Source organism: Sciurus vulgaris (genome assembly GCF_902686455.1).
Source record: "Sciurus vulgaris genome assembly, chromosome: 2".
Lineage (NCBI taxonomy): Eukaryota > Metazoa > Chordata > Mammalia > Rodentia > Sciuridae > Sciurus > Sciurus vulgaris.
The window spans coordinates 93128005-93142891 of record NC_136462.1 but is presented as its reverse complement, the minus strand read 5'-3'; the positions used below and the strand labels follow the sequence as shown (position 1 = coordinate 93142891).

At 38.4% G+C, this 14887-nt stretch overlaps 1 protein-coding gene across 8 annotated transcripts in view; it reads left to right on the top strand.

Annotated features, from left to right (window-relative positions):
• Positions 1-14887, top strand: part of FRMD5 (FERM domain containing 5) — a 331122-nt gene that overhangs the window by 177575 nt on the left and 138660 nt on the right. The gene's annotated exons all lie outside the window — the stretch shown is intronic.

Genomic DNA, 14887 nt, shown 5'->3' with positions numbered 1-14887 from the left:
TGTTTACAAACACCAGTGAGTAAGTAAACTCCCCAAGAGCAGCAACTTTGTCTCTGTAAATCTTTGTCTCTGTAAACCCAAAAAAGTGCCTGGCTTATTGAGCAAATAAAGATACATAACTTTGCATTGTCTCAATTTCTCATCTGTAAGTTGAGGACAATCAGTAGACCTAAGATGCTACTGCACTGGGGAGAGGGTAGAGCAAAAGTTACACTGAAAGCATTTTATGAACAAGCAGTATTAAATAAATGTAAAGCAGTCTTATTGAGATTTATTATGGTATGATTTGCTCATATATATTGAATTTTTTTCATATGTTGGTTGGTTAAAGGACTCTTTAATGAGATAAGGATTTTTATTCAGATCATTTGTTTCACCCAAAGAAAGCATACATTCATTTTAGTTCTTTAACTATTTTCAGTCTCTTTGTCTGCCTGTTTCAATGCTGGGTGCTCTGGATAATACTAGAGAAACAGATCTTACACTCATAGGAAGTATAATCTTCTCCTAATATTAACTTGCATAGAACATTGAGAACAGAAAAAAAAATGAAGTAATAAGTATTTGGCATTTGACATTATGCCAAGGATTTTGTTTGTTCTTTTTTTTTTTCCTTAATAGGATATAAGATATTTTGACTAGCCTTTCTGATTATAAAAAACAATCCTTCTTTTAATGCTTTTAAAATACCACAGATTTTCTTTTCCAAGGCATCTTGGATTATGTTAAGCACATCATTAGCAATCACTTAGTAGATGGTCACTGTGTGTACTAGCTATGCTGATAAGAGTATCAGCTCTAGCTGGTTGCTTTGGTGCGTGATCTCAGCTGCTCCAGAGACAGAGGCAGGAGGATCACAAGTTCAAAACCAGCCTCAGCAACTTAATGAGGCCCTAAGCAACTTAGACCCTTTTATTCAAAAAAAAAAAAAAAAAAAAACAGGGGAAAGAATATAAGAATATCAACTCTAGACCTTATACAACAAACAAACAAAAGATAGTGAAAGGTGCATTAAAAATATATATCTACTGGAGCGCCATAGAGGAGGCCGGTCGGCACAGCGCTGGGACTCGGAGCAGCCACTGGGGCTCCGGCGGCTGCCCGGGGGAGGAGAGGCGGGGAGAACTGTGTGGACTCAGGACACCGGGGCCTGCCCTGAGGAGGAGGAGAGGAGCGTGGCCACTTGGATTCGGAGAGACTGCGCCAGAGCTGCAGGCGGTTGCCAGAGGAGAAGCTGCGCGGCGAGCTGTTTGGACTCAGAACGACGCTTCTGAACCCCGGGGCCTGCCCTGAGGACGAGGAGGAAGAGGAGCAGCCGCTTGGATTCGGGCGACTATACGGGAACTACAGGCGGTTGCCAGAGAAGGGGCTGCATGGCGAGCTGTTTGGACCCTGACCACTTCTGAACCCCGGGGCCTGCCCGGAGGAGTAGGAGAAGGAGGAGAAGGAGCGCGGCGGGTCCTTTGGACTCGCAGTGACTGCATTAGCGCTCCAGGCGGCTGCTCAGAGGAGAAGGCGAGTGGTGAGTTATTTGGTCTTAAAGTGACAGCTCCTGAACACAGGGGGGCTGCCTGGAGGAGAAGCGTGGTGGGACGCTTGGTCTTGAGGGACCACACCAGAGCTCCGGGCGGTGGCCCAGAGGACCCGTGCAGCGGGTCACGTGGATTCAGAGCCACTCAGAGGGACTGCTCCTGAACACCCGGGGGGTTATCTGGAGAAGGAGGAGGAACGGGCAGGGTCACTTCGACTCGGAGTGATTGATTGCCCCGGGCTACGGGTGGTTGGTGGGAGGAGGAGGCACGAAGTGAGTTTCTTGGTCTCCTAGTGACCGCACCGGCATACTGGGCAGCTGTCTGGAGGAAGAGGCCTGTGGCGGGTCTCTGGGACTCAGAGCGATTGTTCGGGGCCACAGGTGGCTGCTCAGAGGAGGGGACACGCAGCCAGGCGATTAGGTGCAGAACAGGGTCCCAGGATCTAGGAGGCTTCTGGGTGGAAGAGCCGCACAGAGACAGGCTTAGGGCGGAGCGAAGGTTCCAGGCCTATGGGCAAATTCTCTGAGGAGGGGCAGCCTAAGGAGATTCATCTGCGAAGGGTGAGGCTCCCAGGCCCAGGAGGTAGGGCCGGGCCCCTGGAAACTTTGCAGAGGAAGGCAGCCCAGCCCAGGCAGTAGACATAAATTGAGGGGAACCTCTAGGAGGAAACTGACCAGCGAGACCTCCCCACCGGGTGAGTCTTCCCTGCTGGGTGAGGTTTCCCACAAGGACGGTAAAACCAGAGGCTCAGGCCCAAACAGGCCTTGCCTCAGCCCACAGCCTAGGTCCCCTTTGGATGACCATTGGTCAACAAGTGGAGGCACCTCTGCCCACTAGCAGGGAATATACCCCACCTGAAGGCCACCACTCCTAGAGAGGCAGCTTCCTTGTGGAGCACCGCATTATCAACCTCCTCCAAGACTTCAGCCTACTGAAGGCTAAGAGGGGATATATATAGAAATCTTCAGGGTCATTGTAAATCAACAGAGGAAATCTGCAATACCTCAGCGGTCCACTGATATCTGAACAACATGAGAAAACAAGGAAAGAAAATGCTGCAAACAAATCTAGATGTTACATCAATAAAACCCAATGACAGCATGGCAGAAGAAATGACAGAAAAGGAGTTCAGAATGTACATAATTAAAATGATCAGAGAAGCAAACGAGGAGATGAAAGAGCAAATGCAAGCATTGAATGATGAGATGAAAGAGCAAATGCAAGCATTGATTGATCGCACCAATCGACAGTTAAAAGAGCAAATACAGGAAGCAAAAGATCATTTCAATAAAGAGTTAGAGATATTGAAAAAAAACCAAACAGAAATCCTTGACATGAAGGAAACAATAAACCAAATTAAGAACTCCATAGAAAGCATATCCAATAGAATAGAACACCTGGAAGACAGAACCTCAGACATTGAAGACAAAATATTTAACCTTGAAAACAAAGCTGAACAAACAGAGAAGATGGTAAGAAATCATGAACAGAATCTACAAGAACTATGGGATATCATGAAAAGGCCAAATTTAAGAATTATTGGGATTGAGGAAGGCCTAGAGAAACAAGCCAAAGGAATGAACAACCTATTCAATGAAATAATATCAGAAAATTTCCCAAATCTGAAGAATGAAATGGAAAATCAAGTTCAAGAGGCTTATAGGACTCCAAATACACAAAATTACAACAGACCCACACCAAGGCACATTATAATGAAAATACCTAACATACAAAATAAAGACAGAATTTTAAAGGCTGTGAGAGAAAAGAACCAAATTACATTCAGGGGGAAACCAATACGCATATCAGCAGATTTTTCAATCCAGACCCTAAAAGCTAGAAGGTCCTGGAACAACATTTTTCAAGCCCTGAAAGAAAATGGATGCCAACCAAGAATCTTATACCCAGCAAAACTTACCTTCAAATTTGACGATGAAATAAAATCCTTCCATGATAAACAAAAGCTAAAAGAATTTACAAAAAGAAAGCCAGCATTACAGAACATTCTCAACAAAATATTCCATGAGGAAGAGATGAAAAACAAAGAAGCAAATCAGCAAAGGGAGGAATTATCCTAAAGGAATTGTCAAATAAAGGAGGAAACAAGTTGTGTCAAACAAATAAATAAACAAAATTTTAAAAATGAACCAAATGACCGGGAAACCAAATCATTTCTCTATAATAACCCTGAACGTTAATGGCCTGAATTCATCAATCAAAAGACATAGACTGGCAGACTGGATTAAAAAGAAAGATCCAACAATATGTTGCCTGCAAGAGACTCACCTCATAGAAAAAGATACCCATAGATTAAAGGTGAAAGGATGGGGAAAAACATACCATGCACATGGACTCAGCAAAAAAGCTGGAGTATCCATCCTCATTTCCGATAATGTGGACTTCAAGCCAAAGTTAGTCAGAAGGGATAAAGAAGGTTATTTCATACTGCTTAAGGGAAGCATAAATCAGCAAGATATAACAATCATAAACATCTATGCCCCAAACAGTGGCTCATCTATGTATGTCAAACAAATCCTTCTCAATTTCAGAAACCAAATAGACCACAACACAATAATACTAGGTGATTTTAACACGCCGCTCTCACCACTGGACAGATCTTCCAGACAAAAATTGAGCAAAGAAACCATAGATCTCAACAACACAATCAATAATTTAGACTTAACGGACATTTATAGAATATTCCATCCAACCAAGAGTGAATATACTTTCTTCTCAGCAGCACATGGATCCTTCTCTAAAATAGACCATATATTATGCCACAAAGCTAATGTTAGCAAATACAAGAAGATAGAGACACTAGCATGTATTCTATCAGATCATAATGGATTGAAGTTAGAAATAAATGAAAGAGTAAAACACAGAAACTATTCCAACATCTGGAGGTTAAACAATATGCTATTATATGATGAATGGATAACAGAAGATATTAAGAAGGAAATTAAAAAATTCTTAGAGGTAAATGAGAACAAAGAAACATCATATCAAAACCTCTGGGACACTATGAAAGCAGTACTTAGAGGGAAATTTATTTCATGGAGCGCATTTAATAAAAGAAGTAAAACTCAACAAATAAACAACCTAACACTACAGCTCAAAGCCTTAGAAAAAGAAGAACAGAACAGCACCAAAAGTAGTAGAAGACAGGAAATTGTTAAACTCAGAGCTGAAATCAATGAAATTGAAACAAAAGAAACAATACAAAAAATTGACAAAATAAATAGTTGGTTCTTCGAAAAAATAAACAAAATTGATAAACCTTTAGCCACACTAACAAAGAGAAGACGAGAGAAAACCCAAATCACTAAAATTCGGAATGAACAAGGAAATATCACTACAGACAGGATGGAAATACAAAACATAATTAGAAGCTATTTTGAAAATCTATACTCCAACAAAATAGAAAATTTCGAAGACATCAACAGGTTTCTAGAGACATATGAATTGCCTAAACTGAATGAGGAGGACATAAACAATTTAAATAGACCAATTTCAAGTACTGAAATAGAAGAAGTCATCAAAAGCCTACCAACAAAGAAAAGTCCGGGACCAGATGGGTTCTCAGCCGAGTTCTACAAAACCTTTAAGGAAGAGCTCATTCCAATACTTCTCAAAGTATTCCATAAAATAGAAGAGGAGGGAACCCTCCCAAACTCATTCTATGAAGCCAATATCACACTGATACCTAAACCAGACAGAGACTCATCAAGGAAAGAAAATTTCAGACCAATATCCTTAATGAACATCGACGCAAAAATTCTCAACAAAATTTTAGCAAATCGCATACAAAAACATATTAAAAAGATAGTGCACCATGATCAAGTGGGTTTCATCCCAGGGATGCAAGGTTGGTTCAACATCAGGAAATCAATAAACGTAATTCACCATATTAATAGACTTAAAGTCAAGAATCACATGATTATTTCAATAGACGCAGAAAAAGCATTTGATAAAATACAGCACCCCTTCATGCTCAAAACACTAGAACAAATAGGGATAGTGGGAACATTCCTTAATATTGTAAAGGCCATTTATGCTAAGCCCATGGCTAATATCATTCTAAATGGTGAAAAGCTGAAAGCATTCCCCCTAAAAACTGGAACAAGGCAGGGATGCCCTCTTTCACCACTTCTATTCAACATCGTTCTTGAGACTCTGGCCAGAGCAATTAGACAAACCAAAGAAATTAAAGGGATACGAATTGGAAAAGAAGAACTCAAACTATCCCTGTTCGCTGATGACATGATTATATATTTAGAGGAACCTGGAAATTCCACCAGAAAACTCTTAGAACTCATAAGTGATTTCAGTAAAGTAGCAGGTTACAAGATCAATGCCCATAAATCCAACGCATTTTTATACATAAGTGATGAATCTTCAGAAAGAGAAATTAGGAAAACTACCCCATTCACAATAGCCTCGAAAAAAATAAAATACTTGGGAATCAATCTCACAAAAGAGGTGAAAGACCTCTACAATGAGAACTATACAACACTAAAGAAAGAAATTAAAGAACACCTTAGAAGATGGAAAGATCTTCCATGTTCTTGGATAGGAAGAATTAATATTGTCAAAATGGCCATACTACCTAAAGTGCTATACAAATTCAATGCAATTCCAATTAAAATCCCAATGACGTACCTTACAGAAATAGAGCAGGCAATTATGAAATTCATCTGGAAGAATAAGAAACCCAGAATAGCTAAAGCAATCCTTAGCAGGAAGAGTGAAACAGGGGGTATTGCAATACCAGATCTTCAACTCTACTACAAAGCAATAGTAACAAAAACGGCATGGTATTGGTACCAAAATAGAAAGGTAGATCAATGGTACAGAATAGAGGACACGGACACAAACCCAAATAAATACAATTTTCTCATACTAGACAAAGGGGCCAAAAATATGCAATGGAGAAAAGATAGCCTCTTCAACAAATGGTGCTGGGAGAATTGGAAATCCATATGCAACAGAATGAAACTAAACCCATATCTCTCACCATGCACGAAACTAAACTCAAAATGGATTAAGGACCTCGGAATCAGACCAGAGACCCTGCAGATTATAGAAGAAAAAATAGGTCCAAATCTTCATCTTGTTGGTCTAGGACCAGACTTCCTTAACAGGACTCCCATAGGACAAGAAATAAAAGCTAGAATCAACCACTGGGATAGATTCAAACTAAAAAGCTTTCTCTCAGCAAAGGAAACTATCAGCAATGCGAAGAAAGAGCCTACAGAGTGGGAGAATATCTTTGCCAATCATACTTCAGATAGAGCACTAATCTCCAGAATCTATAAAGAACTCAAAAAACTCTACTCCAAGAATTCAAACAGTCCAGTCAACAAATGGGCTAAGGAAATGAATAGACACTTCACAGAAGAAGATCTACAAGCAATCAACAAACATATGGAAAAATGTTCAACATCTCTAGTAATAAGAGAAATGCAAATCAAAACCACCCTAAGGTTCCATCTCACCCCAATTAGAATGGCGATTATCAAGAATACGAGCAACAACAGGTGTTGGCGAGGATGTGGGGAGAAAGGTACACTCATACACTGCTGGTGGGGCTGCAAATTAGTGCAGCCGCTATGGAAAGCAGTGTGGAGATTCCTTAGAAAACTTGGAATGGAACCACCATTTGACCCAGCTATCCCACTCCTTGGCCTATACCCAAAGGACTTAAAATCTGCATACTACAGAAATACAGCCACATCAATGTTCATAGCTGCTCAATTCACAATAGCCAGACTGTGGAACCAACCTAGATGCCCTTCAATTGATGAGTGGATAAAGAAACTGTGGTATATATATACAATGGAATATTACTCAGCCATAAAGAATGATAAAATTATGACATTTGCAGGCAAATGGATGAAATTGGAGAATATCATGCTAAGTGAGATAAGCCAATCTCAAAAAGCCAAAGGACGAATGATATCGCTAATAAGTGGAGGTTGACACATAATGGGGGGGAGGGAAGGGTTAGAGTTAGGGTTAGGGAGGGGGGCAAGTATAGAGGAAGGAACTACTGTATAGAGGGTAAAGAGGGGTGGGAGGGGTGGGGGGAAGGGAAAAAAATAACAGAATGAATCAAACAACATTGCTCTATGTAAATTTATGATTACACAAATGGTATGCCTTTACGCCATGTACAAACAGAGAAACAACATGTATCCCATTTGTTTACAATAAAAAAAAAAAAAAAAGAAAAATGAAAAAAAAAAAAAAATATATATATATATCTACATTGAGCCTGGGGAGATAGTTCAGCTGGTAGAGTGCAGGCCCTGGGTTTAATCCCCAGGACTGAAAAAAAAAAAAATGTATATATATATATATCTACATTACCTGGTCACCATTCCTTTCACTCTTAACCATTTACCTTAATGTGCCAAAAATTCTGTCCTGGAAATAAACCATCTGTGTCAGTAAGACCCAAACATGGAGGACAAGGAGACAGTGCTGACTTGGGATTTGTGGGCAAAGGCTCTATTAAACCATATGAGAAAGGAGAATGGAAGCTTGGTGCGGTGGCACACAATCTATAATCCCAGTGGCTAGGGAGGCTGAGGCAGGAGAGTCATGAGTTCAAAGCCAGCCTCAGCAACTTAGTGAGGCCTTAAGCAACTCAGTGAGAACCTGTCTCTAAATAAAATACAAAAAGGGACTGGGGATGTGACTCAGTGGTTAAGTGCCCCTGGGTTCAATCCCTGGTACAAAAAAAAAGGAGAATGAAAAAGGAAAGAATTAGGTCTATGGAAGCCTGAACTTTCTCCTCCTACCCTGTATGCTTTGTCTTATCCCTTGAGACTAGAATTCTTAGGGGTGCAGCCACTAACCTGTGCCTGTGGACTTATTATTAAACAAGAAAATAGTTTGAGAAGTTGGTGACATTTTGAATGCATGTGCCCAGTGTAGCATTTTTTTTTCAAGGCTCCATATGCAAAGGCCTCTATCAGATTTCCTTACTAGGAGTTAATTACTCACATACCCAAACTTAATCAAATTATTCCTTATCACCTTGTGCAGATAACCATTAAGAGAAGCTCCACACTTCACTGAAGGAGTTACTACCTCCCCTATGACTACCTAAATCCCACTGAGACAGGGAACAGATTTTGTGCTTACTGCTTAACTGTTCCTTGGAGACAAAATGGTATTTTATACTTATATGTTCCATTTATATTAACTTTTGACAAAAGTGCCTTTTGAAGTTTATTTCCATTAAGCCACAAAGTCTAATCCCTTGATCTAAACCATATAAATACTTTGATGCCAGTCTGCACTTTGAACAAATATTTCAAGTTGATAACATTAACTTAAATAATCCTGCTGCCTAATACATTCTCAGATGAAATATTGATTTAAATGCTAATATAGATGTACAGGTTTCTACTTTCTTACTGCTCTTTTCTTATACCCAAAAATATATAAACATTTAACCTGTCCTAGACAGTGGATCTTGTTCTGTAGATTACAGCAGGGTTTGAAAGTCATTCTGTTTAACTTCCCTAGGGCTTCATGCTAGTAGATAAATGACTTACTAAAATCAGCATTCAATTCATGTGCAATTGACTTATTAGTATACCCTATTTAAGAGCTATACTGAGTACTAAACAAATAGTCACATGTAATTCTAATAATAAAAAACAGAATCTAAAGCTGGGAGTGGTGGTATACTCCTGTCATCCCAGATACTTGAGAATCTGAGGCAGGACGATTGCTTGACCCCAGAATTTCAGGGCCATCCTGGAAACCTTGTCTTTTAAAATAATGATGATGATGATGAATTTCTAAAATAGAATCTGCAAAGCCTTAACAGTTTATAAAATATTTGCAATACATACACTCATTTGATCTTCTTAAAAATTCTATAAACTACAGCAATATTATTATCATCCCTTGTTATCCAGTTTATAAAATTGTGGGACCAAACTTGAATCCAAGATTTTGTACTCCAGAGCCTGTGCAGTTCACAATATCATGCTTTATCTTTATGGCCTGTTTGGGGGTATAATGAAGAAATACATTATTTATATGTATAAATATTAACTGCATTATAAGGACTCTGGTGACTCCTTGGTAAAAACACTTCAGTAGTATAACAAATTCTTGCTAGATTGTTTGTTCTATTGGGCTAACCATTCTGAGTACTTTTAGTGGTTTTTACTATCTTTCCACTTTCTGACCCAGTCTAACACATTTTGTCACCTCTCTGGGTTTGCAGATGTTGCTGTGTAATTAGATTGCTCTGTAGAGGAAGAGAGAACCAAGAGGCCTATTACCATAGCTGTTAAGCGGCTTGGTTTTAAAGCAAAGGAGCAATGCTTCTTTAAGGCCTGTGAACGGATAGGACACCAAGATGGTAGTCTTTTCTATTAGAGACTCTGTAGTCAGGAACCTTTTTTTTTTTTTTTTTTTTGCGGTACTAGGGATCGAACTCAGGGCCTTGTGCTTGCAAGGCAAGCACTCTACCAGCTGAGCTATCTCCCCCGCCCAGGATCCTTTTCTACATGTAGGCACTACTGAGTTCTAACTATTGTATTCTGAACCTCACTCTGTACTCTAGCAAGATAATAAGGGTAATGCACATATAAATCAATCTTTCATTTACTTAAAAGAATGATCCTATAGTAAAGGAGGAAATGACAGCCACTATGATCCTTGATTCCTGGATAAAAGCAAACTATCCCTAAGTACAAGTCCTTCCATATAATGTAACCTTTCCCGCTTAACAAACATTTCCTCCAGCAACTCTTCATGCTGGCAAACCATGAAAGGAAGCATGTAGATCAATCCTGAAGTTTGTGTCTAAAAAAGTATTGGAATTTATGCACCAAGGGTCCAAATGACATTTGTCATTTGTCTGGGCAAAGACATTTCTGAAATTAAAAAGGATGACCTTATTTCACTTAGTGAAATGAGATGTACCCTTTAATAGAACCCATTTTGAATAGTTTTTCTTAGGGTAGTGCTGTCAAAAAGGATGCATTTTATATTCTTCCTTATTATCAGAAGCAAATGCATTCTTAAAATATTTTCCACTAGACTTAGTTGTTTCTCATAGTGACATTTAAATAAAAATTCCTATTTTGAGGTGGTGATTTGCACGAAGATTAGGCATTTTTTTTCTTTCAAGGTAAAAAACAGGAGTCACAACATGATTGAAGATAATACTATGATTTTCATTGTTGTTTAATAAACAATACCCATCTTATTTTCTTCTTGCTCCTTAGTCCTTAGGGAAACCTGTAGTTTTCAAGGTTGAGCATGTTTTTAAGCATCACATGCATAATATGTAATCAGAAGCTTATGTGTGTCTGATATGTTTGTTTGGTTAAAATTTATAGGGGTAGGAAAGAATAGAAGTTCAGTGGATTAGATAAAGGGGAATGAAGGGCAGTGAGGGGGATGGGAATAGGAAAGATAGTGGAATGAATCAGACATAACTTTTCTATGTTCGTATATGAATACACAACCAGTATAACTCCACATCATGTACAAACACAAGAATGGAATCCTAATTAGAATAAGTAGTACTCCATTTATGTATAACATGTCAAAATACACTCTACTGTCATGTATATCTAAAAAGAACAAATGGAAAAATTATATAGTCTTAGAATATCCCAGATACTGTTAAATTCTTTAATCCTGCTAATAGGACTTAAGGTATTCTTACTATCCCCTTTTTCTGAGGTAAAAAGAGGTTAAGTAGCTCGTACAACATCACATAGCTAATAAGTGGGGAGCTGGGACCCAACCCAGAGAGTCTGGCTGCAGGGTCCTTGCACTTCACTGTCATGCTTTACATTTGGATGAACAGCGGGCTTAGATTAACTTGCAAAGGAGGACTCCTTTCTGCAGTGGTGGCCCTGCTTTCCCCATATCACAGATGCTGCCTCGACCCCTTCCCGTGCCAGCCTTTGCTCTCACCGTTCTCAGTCTGCCTGAGTTGAACGTGTGCTCACAGGATTGGCTGGAACAGCACCTGTGATGATCTCTGGTGAAAGTGTTTACAGTCTCTCACATAGCTCCCCATCATCATCCCTTTCCTTTCACTCCTCTAACTTTTTTTTAAATAGGAACTCTCCAGTAGAAGTGAGAAAATGTAAAGGATAGCTAATGATTTGAGATTTTTTTCATAGCTGGGAGAGAAATTCCCATTTGTCACCAAAGTTAAAGGGTGAACCACAGGAGACACTCTTCCTGGCAACCAAGCTAGAACTCAAGATGTTTTCAAAAAATTTTTTTTTCTTAAATATATGACAGTTTTTTAATAAATTACTTTCTTTTTTATTGATTCTTTTTAGTTGTACGTGACAGTAGAATCCATTGTAATATAATTATTCAAGCATGGAATATATCTTATTCTAATTAGGACCCCATTCTTGTGGGTGTACATGATGGTGGAATTCATTTAGGTATTTTGATATATATATATATGTAGGGAAATTATATTAGGTTTAATCTACTGTAGTCTTTCCTATTCCTATTTCCTCCCTCTCTTCTCTTCATTCCCCTTTATCTAATCTACTGAACTTATCTCACCTTATTGTGGTTTAGCTTCCACATATCAGCAAAAACATTTGACCTTTGGTTTTGGGGGACTGACATATTTTCACTTAGCATGATAGTCTTCAGATCCATCCATTTATTGGCAAATGTCATAAAGTTATTCTTCTTTATGGCTGAGTACTGCTCCAGTGTGTATGTGTGTGTGTGTGTGTGTGTGTGTGTGTGTGTGTGTGACAATTTCTTTATCCCTTCATCTGTTGAAGGACAACTTGGTTGGCTCCATAGTGTGGCTATTGTGAATTATACTGCTATAAACATTGATCTGACTGTGACACTGTAGTATACTGCTTTAAAATGTTTTGGCTTTATGCTGAGGAGTGGGACAACTGGGTCAAAAAGTGATTCCATTCCTAGTTTTTTGAGGAATCTCCATATTGTTTTCCAAAGTAGATACACAGAACTCAAGAGACTTAACACCAAATACATAAATAACCCAATCAATAAATGAGCAAAGGAACCGAAAGGAACTTCTTGGAAGAAGAAATATGAATGGTCAACAAATATATGAAAAACATTCAGCATCTCTAGCAATTAAGAGAAATGCAGATTGAAACCACACTAAGATTTCATCTCACTCTGGTCAGAATGGCAATTACCAGGAATACAATCAACAATAAATATTGACAAGGATGTGGGGGGAAAGGTACACTCATACATTGCTGGTGGGACTGCAAGTTTATACTTATTTACTTTTAGAATAGCATAAGCTTATATTGTATTTGTTCAGCAAACTTTTTAAAAGTACCATGTTCAAGGCATTATAACAAACAGTAGGGATACAAATATGTACTATCCACTATGGATTAAGTCTATGGCTAGACCTCAGAGCCTAGTATTAAAGCTATGAAAAAGTACTCATGAATTCTAAGTACCTAAGTTACTGGTGAACTTTGAGAATGTATCTTTTTCTTAACTGGGGTATTGATGATAATGGCATTTTCTTTGTTTTCCTGTGCTGGGATTGAACCAAGAGCCTTGTGTATGCTAGGCCCATTCTCTACCACTGAACTACATCCCCAGCCCCTAAAAATGACCTTCTTGACTTCAGGTATTTACGAAAAGTGTAAAGTTGGATGAGCAAACTGAAATATTGACATTTGAAAATTAATGTGTGCTTTTCACTATTAGGATGAACATTTTAATTCATAAGGTAAATATTTACTATGTTGGACTGAAATTAAAGAGATATATTTGTGAAATGTGTAGGATTGAGGCTTACTTAGTCTTTGATAAACAAAGAAGGTCACTTCATATTGGTAAAGGAAACTATCCAATGAGATATAATGATTATAGATATTTATGCCTCAAATGTTGGTGAACCTACTTACACAAAACAAATCCAACTTGACATAAAGACTCAGATAGACCCCAATAATATGGGGTGACTTTGGCATTGTTCTTTCAATAATACATAGGTCATCCAGATATAAGCTAAGTTAAGACACTTCAGACCTAAAAGATACTATTATTCAAATAAATGTAACAGACATCTATAGAATATTCATCCATCAACAACGAAATTCACTTTTGTCTCAGTTACACATGGGAAATTCTCCAAAACAAAATATATTTTAGGACACAAAGCAAGTCTTAACAAACACACACACACACAAAAGACAATTTCTTGCATCTTATTAGATCATAATGAATTAAAATCAGAAATCAATAGCAAGAAAAAAACAAACCATTTTATCACATGTAGATTGAATAATATGCCTTTAAAGGAGGAGAATGGGTCACAGAAGAAATCAGGAAAGAAATTTTTAAAAAATTTTGGAAACAAATGAGATTAGAGATACTATGTATCAAAAATCTGGTGGGGGGAGTGGGGGAGTATGAAGGTAGTTCTAAGAGGAATGCTTGTAGCATGGAATGCCTACATTTAAAAAAAAAAGCATAGAATGAACTTTTAAAGAATATAACTTGTCAGTAACTACCAGGGTTTGGGTAAACCCAAAAGATTATTATGTTAAGCCTGGATTATACTTATATACCCTGCAAGTGTCCGTCCATCCCATTAATTGAGATCAGCAAATAACATTATTAAGTATATCCTATAATTTCCCCCAACATTTCTCAATATCATATCTGTTCAGTGCAGATGTTTAGGAAGTTGGTCACCAGTTTTGAAAAAGGCATATTGAAGTGTGTTTTTCTTTTATCTATTAATAAAATGGTTAGTCTTATTTAATTTGATAGAGAAACTTTATCATTTAATGCCATATTCTACTACAGACTCAAAATGGCTAAATGCACTTGAATTCTAAGAAGATTTCTCACTAGGTGTAATTATAATGTGTAGTTTTGCAAAGCCTAGAGGTGTCAAAAGAATCAGGCTATCTGCAGAGTGTTTTCAAAGGGTTAGTCCCTCCATACCCAGAAAGACTTCTTAAGTGTCATTTATTCACTGGTGCATTTATACATTCTTGATGTATTGCTGACTCTGCCTTCTCTGCCCTACATGATGCTCTTTGTTGTCTAAAACTCAAGATCCAGGACTAGTAGTTTATCAGGAGCAAGCCCAGTCAGCAACAAATCTTCTGCTCTAAATCCTGGCTGACTATCAATAAGTTACTTGGTCTTTTGGGTCCCGGCACAAGCATTAGGCTTATATCAACCTATCTGGTGCTACCATGTGAAGCCAGTCTTCCATCCTAGTCCTTCTGCCCTGGTCCTTGGGTCCCTCTCTGGTTCTTTGTGGGCACTTGAGCCTCTCTGATCTTCTCACATAGTTCTTTCTAGTAGACCCTCCTTCT